The 12,560-nt window shown below is 50.6% G+C and overlaps 1 protein-coding gene across 1 annotated transcript in view; it reads right to left on the bottom strand.

Annotated features, from left to right (window-relative positions):
* Positions 1 to 12,560, bottom strand: part of LOC138467978 (serine palmitoyltransferase 3-like) — a 1,426,144-nt gene that overhangs the window by 706,855 nt on the left and 706,729 nt on the right. The gene's annotated exons all lie outside the window — the stretch shown is intronic.

The following is a 12,560-nucleotide window of genomic DNA, read 5'->3' as shown; positions in this document are numbered from 1 at the left end:
ATTCCTGCAACTACGATGCCCGACTCTAACAAGCCTGCATTTTTATTTCTATATTCATCACTGCACGAGCACCGGCTTAATTTCAATAGCCGCGTCGCATTACCCTCATTGTATGTGCATTTGTGGTCGCAACCAATACATCCCCCACCATTGCAAAATGGCAGACACCTCGAGCCCCCATTGCTACTAGGCAACGGCATCACACCTCGCCAGTACACCCTGATTGGTCGCCTGAAGCTTCTTCAGCCAATCCGGCGCACCGGCCGGAGGAAGCAGGCCCTCACCATAAGGCCCCAGTAGAGGCCAGATTCTGTCTGGACCTGTCCGGACCTTCAGAGCCAGGGGCCAGTCACGCTGACCACCTGTATCCTGTTCAAACGAGAGCAAGCAATGGGCCGACCATCTGACGGTCTGCATCTACTTATTGCTCTTCATGTAACCCATTACGGCACGCCTTGAATCTTCACACCCTTTGTCTGGAGACTTGTATGACAACATTTATTAGTCTGCCATGGCACATCTACTCGATTCTCCTCTTCCAAATGCTGCAATACTGCTACCACCTCCCTTGCGGTGACATCCGATACAGTTTACCGCTGTTAAACCCCCACTTAGTCTACGTTCTGCCAAATGGCCAACCAGCCATAACCTACAAAATCATTGGATTTGCATGCATCTGAGTAAGCTTCATCTTGCAGTGCCTGTCCGTATCGTTTAAACGGTGAGCCATCAGCCGTTAGTTGAATGACTGTTGTACTATCTGCACCCTTGCATGTCTCCTGCAACCGTATGTCTTCTTGTAATACGTCGCTACTTGCTGAACCCATGGCCGCTTGACAAGAGCTGCACGCTGCCTATTACTACATAGCCATGATATATTGTTAACAGCGCCTGTGACCTTAGCTGTAATGCCCCCACTATCCCCTATTGTTTATTGCATTACTAATACTGCCTTCGCACCAAACCATATATACTCTGCTGTCTAATCTGGTGCCTCGTTAGTTTCACCTGTGACCATATCTGTATAGCCATATATTATTTTGTTGCTATTTTAAACATTGTTAGTATTCTCACTGCAACTAGCCCTATGCCTATGACTACACCGGCATTGCTAAGTGTTCCCATATAGCTATTTTCCTAATATTTGCACCCATTGAGTTGATCATAGTGGCTTTGTGTAACCTAAACGACATCCTCCATCTCATCTAGAGGAATCGTATACCCATTTCATATGTGCCCTAGCTAACCGAACCAAACTGTTTATCTTCATTTTGTGTGTCCCCTTAGATTCAACTGAATTGCTTCCTATATGTCCTACTTGACCTAAGGGAATTGCGTACTTGTTTCTTATGTGCATTAGCCAACTTAATTGAAGTAAGCATCTGCCTTTCATGTGTCCTACCAGACTTTTTTTTTAAAACAATTTTTATTATTTTTAACAAACAACACACCAAACATTGCAACCTTGTTTTAGGACATTCATAATCAGTATCAGAAAATCATATTATACAATGTTATTCTCTGACCTCCCCCCTCCCTCCCCACAAACTCGAGCCGTCTCATCCGTGCCATCTGCATGATCATTATCAGGAATCTCAGTGCTTGTCGACTCATCTGAGTCTTCTGTTTCGTGATTGACCTGGTGGGGGTTTGCCATTTTGGTCACCAATTGCCTCCAGGCCATCAGGGGGCCCACTTTCTCCTCACCCCCCCTAGTGACAGCTTCAAACCATACCACAGTTTCTGCTTCTGCCCATCTCAAGAGGTCCGTCCACCATATCTCCACTCTAGGCCTATGGGCCGCTTTCCAACACATTGCAATTCTACGCTTGGCTAAGATATAGGCCAGGTCCTTCATCTTACTGATATGCTTGGAATGACGTGGCCTGGGAAAACTCCCGAGCATACATGCCCAAGCAGACCTAACGTCAAGCACCACTCCCCCACTGGCCATTTTCGTCTTTATTTCTTCCCAGAATCTCTGCACCTCAGGGCAGGCCCAGAACATGTGCAGCAGCCCTGCCTCCTCCTCCCCGCATCTGGGGCATTTCTGTATAGCCGAGCTTCCAAACCTGGCTATTCTTCCGTGGGTCAAATAGGCTCTGTGGGTGACATACAGCTGGATCTGCTGGAGTCTCGCATTCTGGGACACCTTATGGTACCTTTGAGCTCTATCCCACTGTCCCTCCGTCATGGGTTCTCCCACCGCCTCCTCCTAGTCATGCCTGAGTTGGAGCAGCTCCTTCCCTGCCTTCGCCCCCAGGAGCTCATATATCCTAGATACTTCATGTCCACCCTCCGAGACATCATACATCATTTCCAGGGTGGCATCAGGTTCTTCCGCTAGCACCGTCTCAGGCCACCTCTCCCTCACCCGTATCATGAGCCTGGTATAAGTGATGTATTGGCCTCTATGTAGCCTCTGAAATTCCAATGCCTCCCCTTCCTGCCATTTATCTCCGAGGGTGGCTAGGCCCACCGATTCCCAGTATCTGCGGACCCCCTTGAACAGTCGGGAGTCATCCTCGCATAACGCCGCCAGCAGGACCTGCTGAGAAAGCGGGTCTCGGTCGCCCACAGTTCTCCATGCTCTGTGCCAAACTTCCCAGCCCACCTCCAGTAGTCTCCCCATCCCCGCCTTTTTAGTTTTATGTAGCCACACTATCTCTCTCAGGAAGTATGGAGCTGTATCACCTTGCAAAAGCCTAGCTTCTGCCGAGTCCTCTGCGGACAACCACCTAGCCACATACGACAGCTGTCCTGCTAAGTAATACAGCTCAAAATTCGGCAAGTGTATGCCCCCCTTATAACATGTGTTCTGTAGTTTCCACAGGGCCACCCTATTCCTAGAGTTGCCCATTATGAAGCCCCTGCACATGCCATGAAGTCTCACAAAAAAGCGTCTGGGGATCAGGTACGGGACATTCACAAAAAAATGCAAGAGTCTGGGCAGAACCACCATTTTGAGCAGAGCTTCCCTTCCCATCATGGCTGGGGTAATCGGGACCAGAACACCATGCTATTTTTAATTCCTTCAATCGCTTTCTCTGTATTGTTTTTGTGCTATGTCTCTATCCTATGGTAAATGTTTACGCCCAGGTACCTGAATGTCACGTGCTGCCAGGGTATCTGCAGGATGGGCAGTCTCTCCAATGGGGTGCTCTTATACCTTCCCAAGGGTAACAAACTGGACTTCCCAGGATTCACCGATATGCCAGAGAGGGTGGCATACCGATCCATCACCTCCAGCACATATTGCAGGTTCTCCTCCGGGTAGCGCAAGTAGAGGAGCATATCATCTGCATATAGTGAGATCAGGTGTGTGCCTCCTGTCGTACATATCCCCATCTCCCCGTATTGTTTTCGCAGGCAAATTGCCAGCGGCTCTAGTGCCAAAATATATAACATGGGCGACCAGGGGCATCCCTGTCTGGTCTCCCAGCTGAGCTGCCATTTTTTCTGAGATTGTGGGTCCAGTTTTAACTCTCGCCATCTGGGAGCTATATAGCATCTGGACCCATCTGATGTATCCTGGCCCGATCCCGTATCCCTTCAGGGTTGCCTTCAACCATGGCCACTGCACTGAGTCAAAGGCTTTAACCGCGTCTAACGACACGATAGCCAACTCGCCCGAGTCTCCCTCGGCTTGATCAATGATATGATGCAACCTCCTATGGTTGTCCGTGATGTTTCTACCGGGGACATAGCCTGTTTGATCTGGGTGCATCAACTTGCCAATTACCCTCTTTAGTCTATTGGCCAGCACCGCCGTGAGTATTTTACTATCCTGATTCAGCATAGGCAGGGGCCTATAAGACCCACATTCCACGTCTGGCTTGCCTGGTTTCAGGAGCGGGATGATCACTGCCTCACGGAGAGACGCCAGCAGTTCCCCCTGCTCGTATGCTTCATTAAACATGGCAAGCAGCGGCTGAAGTAGCTCCTGCTTATACGTTTTATAAAACTCACTGGGTAACCCATCCGACCCCGGCGCCTTACATGTGGGTAGGTGTTGGATCACCACCTCCAGTTCGTCCGCAGTGATGGGGGCATCTAGATCTGCGCGTTCTAGGTCATCTAAGGTGGGCAGCCCTATGTCCTCTATTGTTTCCTGTATTTCTTGGCTCATTTCTCCTCCTGCGTCCTCATATAGTCGTCTATAATACTTGAGGAACTCCCCGTTTACCGCCTCCTGGGTATTATAGATTTGACCTTCCACGTCCCTGACCTCTCTGATCACCGGGTGGGGGGTCTCACTTTTGTATAACCAGGCCAGTAATCTGCCCGGCTTATCCCCCCCTGCATGTAGCCTGTGTATTTCTTATAATTTAGTCTACATAATCTGTCCCAGAGTTCACTACAGGCCATCTGTAGGTCTTTTATCTTGGCACTGTCCTCTCGGGTGGTCCCCTCACTTCGTATCAGGCCTTCTAGTTCTCTTTCTGTTTCCTGCAGTTCCCGTTCAATTCCCCCTGGGAGCCCCTTGGATTTTGATATAGCTACCCCACGCACCACCACCTTAAATGCCTCCCATTCCGTTCCCACAGAGCGTACACTGCCCGTATTGATTTCAAAATATTCCTCAATGGCCTCCCTCAAATCCTCTCGAAATCCCGCATCCTGCAGAGCCTCAGTTCTGAGCCTCCATGTCGGGATTCGCGCTCTGGGGGGTTGATGTCGCCACTCTACGATCAAAGGCGAGTGGTCGGATAGCACCCGGGCCTTGTATTCCGTGCCCACAATTTCTCCCACTATCTCGGCAGCAGCAAACACGTAATCTAGCCTTGTGTGCAGGTCATGTGGCGCAGCGTGATGAGTATTGCTTATCCATAGGGTGCAATCGTCTCCACACTGTAACGCTCACCTGATTCCCGCAGAGGCGCCGGTCTTGACTGGGTGAATGCCGTATCTTCAAAGGTGATGTGTAACACACGGTTGGCTCTTTGGGCTGGACCTCTGTGCACTGTATGTCTGACTCGAAGAGTAAGATGTCTGCAGATAGAAAATATGGGATTAATGAACTGGGGTTATTGAGTGCCTCTCTCCTCTTCCCTTTCTCTTCTCCTGTAGAACCCCAAAGGTTAACGCCCTCACCTTAGGTAAGTGAACGCCGAGCTCTCCATCTGCCTCGGGGCAGGGTGCCGTAACCAGTTTCTTCACTGGATAAGGGTGCAGGCCTCTTGACCTCAGAGGACTGCTGTCCGTTGTTAACTGCACGAACGGTAAGTCCTGGGCACTTCAAATGTCTTAAAAGTCTTTTGTAATGATATCTCTTGTTTTGCAGGGTTCCGGCGATGGCGGATGGCGGGCTGATGAGAGTTGAGGATCGAACCCGCGTGAGGAATAGAAGCGCCTGGAAGCATGTAAGTAAGCGCTTGTAGCCTGCTTCACGATGCGCACTAACTGTCCCTTTTATCTTGCAGGTACAAGTTCGGAGCTTTAGAGAAGCTGAAGGGTGCTGGAATACCCACTGGATTCGGCGTGGGAAGGAGTAATGGCACGTGAGTAATAAAGTTGGCCAATGTCTTTAAACGCACCTTCTTTTGTCTTTCAGATGCGGGATGCAGCGCCGAAGGCCTCCGGAGCGTGCGAAGAGCTGGTAAGCTTTTGTCTTTCAGATGCCGGAATGCAGCGCGAGGCGTTGGTGACAGCCGATGGACCAGGTAAGAGATGCGCTGCCACTGAAGACCGTAGTGCTAACCTGTTCTTTCTTTGTCTTTACAGGTGCTGCTGAAGACTGGATTCCAGGATGGTAAGCCTTTGTTCCCTTAGGCCCAGGATCAGAAGCGGAAGACACGAGGAGCGTTCTGCTGCAGAGAATGCAGAATAACGCAAAGCAAGATTCATCCATCGGGTGTGGTTTAAATAGCCTCCTGTAGTGCTTAGGTGTCTCCTTCCACAGCCACGCCTAGGTAAGAAAAGAGTTCCTGCTTTCCAGAAGAGTTCCAGTGTTCTGAACCTAGGGAGTGGCTCCTGCCCCACCCAACAGGAAAAGTAGTCCCAAACAGAAGAGGATCAGGGGTTCAACTGGCAGTTAAGTAAGCAGCATGGTCTGCTGCAGATAAGTCCACCCAAGCATTATGAGCCCGGCGCTTCCAGCGCTGGGACTGGGCATCTTTATGAGCCTGGTGCCACTGGCGCCAGGACAGGGTCCAAAAGGTCCCAATTGGGACTGGCTGGCACTCGGAACCGGGGTTATGGGTCTGCTTCCAAGGGAGTCGGGCAAGTCCTGATCTTTTGGAAGCAGAGATCATGACACACATCCTCTAAGCTGAGGTCTGTCAACAGTGTCCTCAGCGCTTTGGCTGCTGGCGCCGGCTTTTCTGATTTGTCATCTGACCTATCTATCCTGGGGTTCAAGGTGCAATTGAAATCCCCCCCCCACACCATTGCGCCACCCCCCAGGGGGCTAATTTTACTATATAGGGATCTAAAATATGTCGCTGTATCATGGTTAGGGGCGTACAAATTTATGATGTTCACTTCTCTGTTCTCCAGGAGTCCCGCCACCACCACCATTCTACCTTCTGGGTCTGTCGACGAACTGAGCAGCTGAAATGGCACATGGGGTGCCACCCTTGTAATCACCCCTCTTGCATATGCCGAATATGTGGCCCCTAGGACAGTACCCTTCCATTTTCTCCTAACCACCTCCAACTTCTCCTTGGTGAGTTGGGTCTCCTGTAGCAGAGCTATGTCAATCCGCATCCTCTTTAGGTACGTCATCACCTTATTACGTTTTAGATAACTATTGAGGACCCGCACATTCCAGGTCACGACTCCAAGGTTACCTGATGCCATTGACTTGATATTCTTCCCCTCTCCACTCCCTCCGATGTCTACCTCGATGGCCCACCAGTTCCCTTTCCCGTTTCCGTCTATATAGGCTTGTGTCCCAGTTCAAACGTCCCCAAACTACAAACACCCCAAACACCCCTCCACCCACTCTCCTACCCCACTGCACACACCCTCTCCCCTCCCACCTCCCCGCCCCAACCCCAACAAGTGCCCAGCTCCATCCCTGGATCTCAGGCCCACCCGCGTCTGCTCCTAACTCGTATCGAGGGCTAGGACCCCGCGGGGCGTCACCCACCTAGTGGTGACTTAACTAAGCGTAATGCTATGGGGTTTCAAGGGTCAACTCCCTGGAGCTCCCCATGTATAATTAGAGTTGTTTAGTTCAAACGGATCATGCAAACCAGCACATGTCTAACTGCTTAATCCCTGGGAGCCCTACTTAATGTTACATTCTAGTCCCAGTGTCCCGTGTTATGTCACCCTAGGTGTCACAACAGCATGCTACTTATCTTCTTCAGCACCCGTCTGGATCCCCGATTCTTGGGGGTGGATCTGCATATACAGCCAACCCATGGTATCCTCCGGCGAATCAAAGAACAACCTTTTATTCTTGTGGAACACCTTGAGTTTGGCTGGATACAGCAACATGTATTTATGACCTGTTCCTCTCAATCTTCTCTTAAGTCCCCCAATGTTCATTCTGCTGCGTTGTACTTGCAAGGTATAGTCAAGGTATACCGTTATTTTCGCGGGCCCCCTCTCGATCGTCCCCCCTTTCCGGAAGAATTCAAGTATTCTCTCCCTGTCTCGGTAGTTTAAGATCTTCGCGATCAATGGCCTAGGGGGGGCCCCGGGGGCAGCTTCCTCATCAAGGCCCAATGCGCTCTTTCGACAGCAAACCCCTGGGTCAATTCCCCTCCAGTTATTTCCTGTAACAACATGGTCTCCACATATTCCGTTGGGTTGGACCCTTCCATTCCCTCCGGCAGTCCAATGATGCGGATGTTGTTTCGCCTGGCGCGACCTTCCGCTTCTTCCGCCCTGCTTTCCAGGTTGCCCACTCGCTGCACCAGGGCGTGGAGTTCTGATCTGTGGGCGGCGCATTCCGCTGTATTGGAGGCCATCTCCTTTTCCAAGCTCCCCGTACGTTCCACAAGTGTTCTTACATCCTGTCTTAATAAGTTCACATCCTCCTGGACCGCCCCAACCTTGAGGTCTAGTGAAACTTTCAGTTTGTTCATTGCTAGGCCTAGTTTAGTCTCCCAGGCCACTTTCAAGTCCGCAATTGCTGCCAGGACCTCTTGGATTGTGCCCGGGGCCTCCTCTGTTGTAGCAGTGTTTCTGTCCTTGCTCCTGATTCCCTCCGTCCCAGGGGGTGTCTTGGTGTAAGCCTCCATCGTGGGCTGTTTGCTCTTTGGTCGCACAACTCAGTTAGACATTGCGCCGTACTCGCAATATGTGAGTCAGCGCACCTGCTTCTTCCGTGCGGGTTTCCCTGGTGTCCGGCTATCTGGATGTAAAATGCTTGCTTGGCCTTATTGGGGGCGCGCCTCTGCTGCCTGCTGCTCACCCAGAGTGGGCTGTGTTCTCCCACGTGCCCACTTCTGTTCGGTGTGTTTTTGCTAGTCCTTCAATGGCTGGGCGCTTTTTCAGGTCCCACACTCTTTTGCACCGGGACCCCCAGGAACCTCCTAGTAGTCCGGGCTACAGCGCTGCCTCCGGCGCCTCTGTCCAGCTCGGCGCCGGTGCAAGCTTCCTTTTGCGTGTCCTTTGGGGTGTCCGGGGCGAGCTGCCCTCGCCGTTCTATTCTGCCGGCGGAAGAGTTCTTCAGCACATGTATTTTATTGAAGGGGCGCCCTATATTGTCTCCTTGTTCATACAGATGTATGGGGGGGGGCGCCCCAGCACACGTGCACGGCCTCAGCATGGTTTGGCCCCTCTTGGTCCTCAGGCTACCCTGCAAAGGTCCCTCCTCACCAGCTTACATTATGTTATTGCCTCCCCATCTGGTATGCGGCAGGCGATGTATTGCGCAGGGGCTCGTACTTCTCTGCACCTTCTTTTAGCCAGGGCACTTTTGCTTCCTCACCCCAGCTCTTACTTGTTCTGGCAACCACTTTAAAGAGGGAGGTGTTTTACAGTGCCGGGGGCCTGTGTCTGTTGACCCTCATCCGGGCTGTGCGTCCCCTCCAACATCCTCAGCAAGCTTCCCTGGGGTTCCACAGTATCACATGAGGCCCATCAGCAAATGTGGTCTTCGGTCCCCACTTCCCGCACCCCTGCAGCGTGCAGTGGGGATCGTTATGCCTGCTTGGGGCCTTTGTCAGGTCCAGCTCCAGCCAGCTTGTCCGCGGCCCCATCTCCAGCCCCCCAGTGCTCTGGGCTTCTGTGTGGGCCGCCGTGTCCTGTCCCGCACCCTCCTGGGCTCCGGCTCAGCAATGCTGCCGTTCCTGCAGGGGTCTCACCGCGCGACGCCCCTCACGGCAGGTTGCCCTCCTCCTTCAACAGCAGCGCCCCCTCATAACTGGCTACTATGGCGTTGGCCACTTTAACTGTTTCCCCGAATGGGGAGTACCTTTTTGCCGAAAGCATCTATTTTTCTGCCCTCGTTTTCCGGGGTTGCGGAGAATTTGTGCTGTGAACGTGCTTTGTGAGTAGCAGCCGCTGAAACTACGTACTCCGGAGAGGGTTGAGAAGTAAGGCACTTATGAGTCGTGGCTGATGCTTTCAACTTTTTGTCCAGCCTACCTTTGACTGGGGGCTATGTGAAAGGGTGCTTCAGAGTTTGTAACCCCTCTTGCCAAACATGGTCCAGAATATGTATAGCGAACAAGGATTTTCTGCATTTCCCCATATGATCGAAAAGAAAACCATCTTTCTTTTCCTCCACCCGGTGTTAAACCAAACTCTTGGCACGCTTTGGAAACCATGGTGTGGAAAGCCCCAATGTTGTCTGGTGGAGAGGGCTGCGCCAGACTACCTTGCGTCTCGGTTTGGTCTGCATCATCTGTATCCCAGGTATCATCCTGGCGTGGGGAGTAAGATGTGGTGGAAGAGTCTGTATCCTTTGGATCGGTGATCTGATCTATGTCCACCAGCTCCCCTTCTTCTTATTCCCCCAACAGCAGACTACCCCTATGTGGAGGAGGGGGTTTTGGTGGGTATTGAGACCTGTGCCCTGAGTGTAGGCGTTTCATGTGGTCCGGGGACGCATGGCTTTGATTCGTCAACGATTTCGCCTCATCTTGGGTAGATAGTGTTCTGCTTTTTCACAGGTCACTCTTATGACTAGGATTCATGGCTAGATGGCGACTGCTTTCCAGAGGGAGTGATAGCTGTCCCACTCCTTGAAAAGCCTGCATCAGACGCAGGGCAAGACCCCTCGTTCAGCAAACTGATTAGGCTACTCTTTCTATCAGTGAGGGTTTTTTGAGAGAAACCCTGGCAGATCTCGCAGTCTGGTGACGAGCGATTTGGATACAGGCAGTATATGCAGTCCAGATGTCTGTCCCTGTCGTAGAAACTTTTTAGGCCGCATGTACCAGAGGATCTAAACAAGGATTTTTTAGACACTGGTTTCCATGTTCGTTGCCAATGCCGTAGAAGGGTCGTTGCTCCGTTCTGTATTCATTGTTTTGTTCAAAAGTTAAAGTACTTTTTTAAGGGTGAAGAAGATTTCTCTTTGAAGAGAAAAACACGAGATTCCTATCAGCTAAGACGACGGTTGAAATCTGAGGGGAAGCTCCTGGGGCAGAGCCATGCACTCACCGTCCTATTGTTAGGGACCAAATACACCCACAACAATGCGGGTAGGACACTCAAGGTGTCTAATGTTTTTCCTTAGGAAAGGTATCAAAATATAAGTAACCAGGGATTCCCAACCTGACAACAGGGAATATTCACAGCATGTGAATCTATAAAAGATCCAATGCTGAAGAAGTCACCTTCTTGTTGGTAAAGTTGAAACTCCTATGCAGGCAAGCTTCGGAAAAAGGTGCACCCATCCTTTAAGACGAGAAAGCAGAGACACTTGAGAACTGTCAGGCCTTAAAGCACTGGAAGGCAAAGCGAATGAGAATTGACGTCAGCAAGTTTGTTGGCCACTAACGCAGGTTCTATAACCCCTGTGTTTGGTACCTATACATACCGGAGAGTAAATGGTAAACAATATTTTAGGTGCATGGAAAAATAAACATGCAGCTCGCAGATGCTCCTTCCCTCGACTACATGGAGGAAAGGTAGCATGGGAGATGCATAATAGAGGAATGGTGCTTTGCATGTCCACCACAGTGCATGTGCCCAGGCTATTTGTTTTTTCAATTAATGCCACTGCTTGTCATGCTCCGGTCCCGACCCCAAAGGGAGGGGGGGGGGGGCGGGACACAAATATGGAGGAAAAGGACGAGATGTAGGAGTAAGCCAGAGGGAAAGTGATGCTCCTAGAACCCTGGGAAGGATGGGGCCTCCTGGCATACCCAGGCAATGGACCCTAGTAGCGGGTCTGAGCCCAAGGAAGGAACGCAGTAGTCGAGAGGTAAAGAATCTTGGACCAAAGGCCAATAGGCCCCCAGCATTTGCTGGAAAACAAGGCCAGCCTTATCTCCATTAGTCAGTTAGGGTGGCAGCTCAGTGAAAACCTGGTGAGGGTCGATTTGGATTTTTAGACTGGCCCATAGTGGGTGCCCATTGCAGCTTAGGAACCTCTGGACCTTTGGACTCTATGAGTGACAAACTTAGGCCTTGGGACTTGTGAGCCTTCTCTGGGAAGGGCAGCCAAGGATGCATGTTGCAAACCAAGGTCCCTCCTAGGGCCGGTGGTGCATGGCAACCGTGGTCAACTGCCTATTCATTATTTAACATCCTTGAGCATAAAACCCTAATGAAACCTCCATACATGCCTCACCAACAACACTTCACTACCTGCCCCACACCCCTCAATTCTCAAACCAGACGCCCAAACAACCTGATAACTGCTATGGAAAACTGGCAGATGACGACACACTAACACAGTAAGAGGAGGTTATGTATACCATTGGGGGACTTAAGGCCACAACAATAGAAATAGCCTATGGATAATAACCCATTCCGGGAGAGTCGCACAAAATAGGAATACCAGAATCCAGTAAGGAGGTTTAATGGGTTTAAGTTTGGAGACGGGAGCCATAAGAAAACAAAACAATCTTGAGCCGGAGGGAATGTACGACTAGAGCTGGAGGGAAAATGTGCTCTGTTGACTCAATCCGGAGAAGCCGAGAACAGTAGGCGATGCAGAACCCTGACAGAGGGGAGAAGCTTGTGAAATATTCAATCCCGACAAGTTGCTGCATGCTGTGAGAGGTGGTGCCCGACAAGATGGAGAAACATCTGAAAAGCAGAATCCTGAGATAATGAAAGCTGTGGTATATAGCTTAATACTCAGCATGCAGTCTCATAGTGTTGCATGCTGTGACAAGTCTTCTCTTCTGAAGAGACTAACCTTTTGATAAATGCTGTGAACTGAAGCCAAGAACCCAAGTCATGTCTACTAAGCACAGTGAGCGAATGAGCATACGGATGGATGTTGGGGGACAGTCTGCAATTTTATGTTAACACATGAACATTTCTAAAACACTGAAAATAGATGCCGAATGACTACATCCAGTCTCCGTAGAGAGAAGAATATTGATGCATACAGGGTCAGTTACTCCAGGATATCATGTTAAGACACTTGAACACTTGAGACATATTGGTAGTTAAAGCCAGAGGCCCAAGCAAAGCACGAC

Source organism: Ambystoma mexicanum, chromosome 4q (assembly GCF_040938575.1).
Source record: "Ambystoma mexicanum isolate Mex_15411 chromosome 4q, UKY_AmexF1_1, whole genome shotgun sequence".
In the NCBI taxonomy this organism is placed as follows: Eukaryota; Metazoa; Chordata; class Amphibia; order Caudata; family Ambystomatidae; genus Ambystoma; species Ambystoma mexicanum.
Note: the sequence above shows the minus strand (reverse complement) of the source record. Positions and strands in the feature narration are given on the sequence as shown.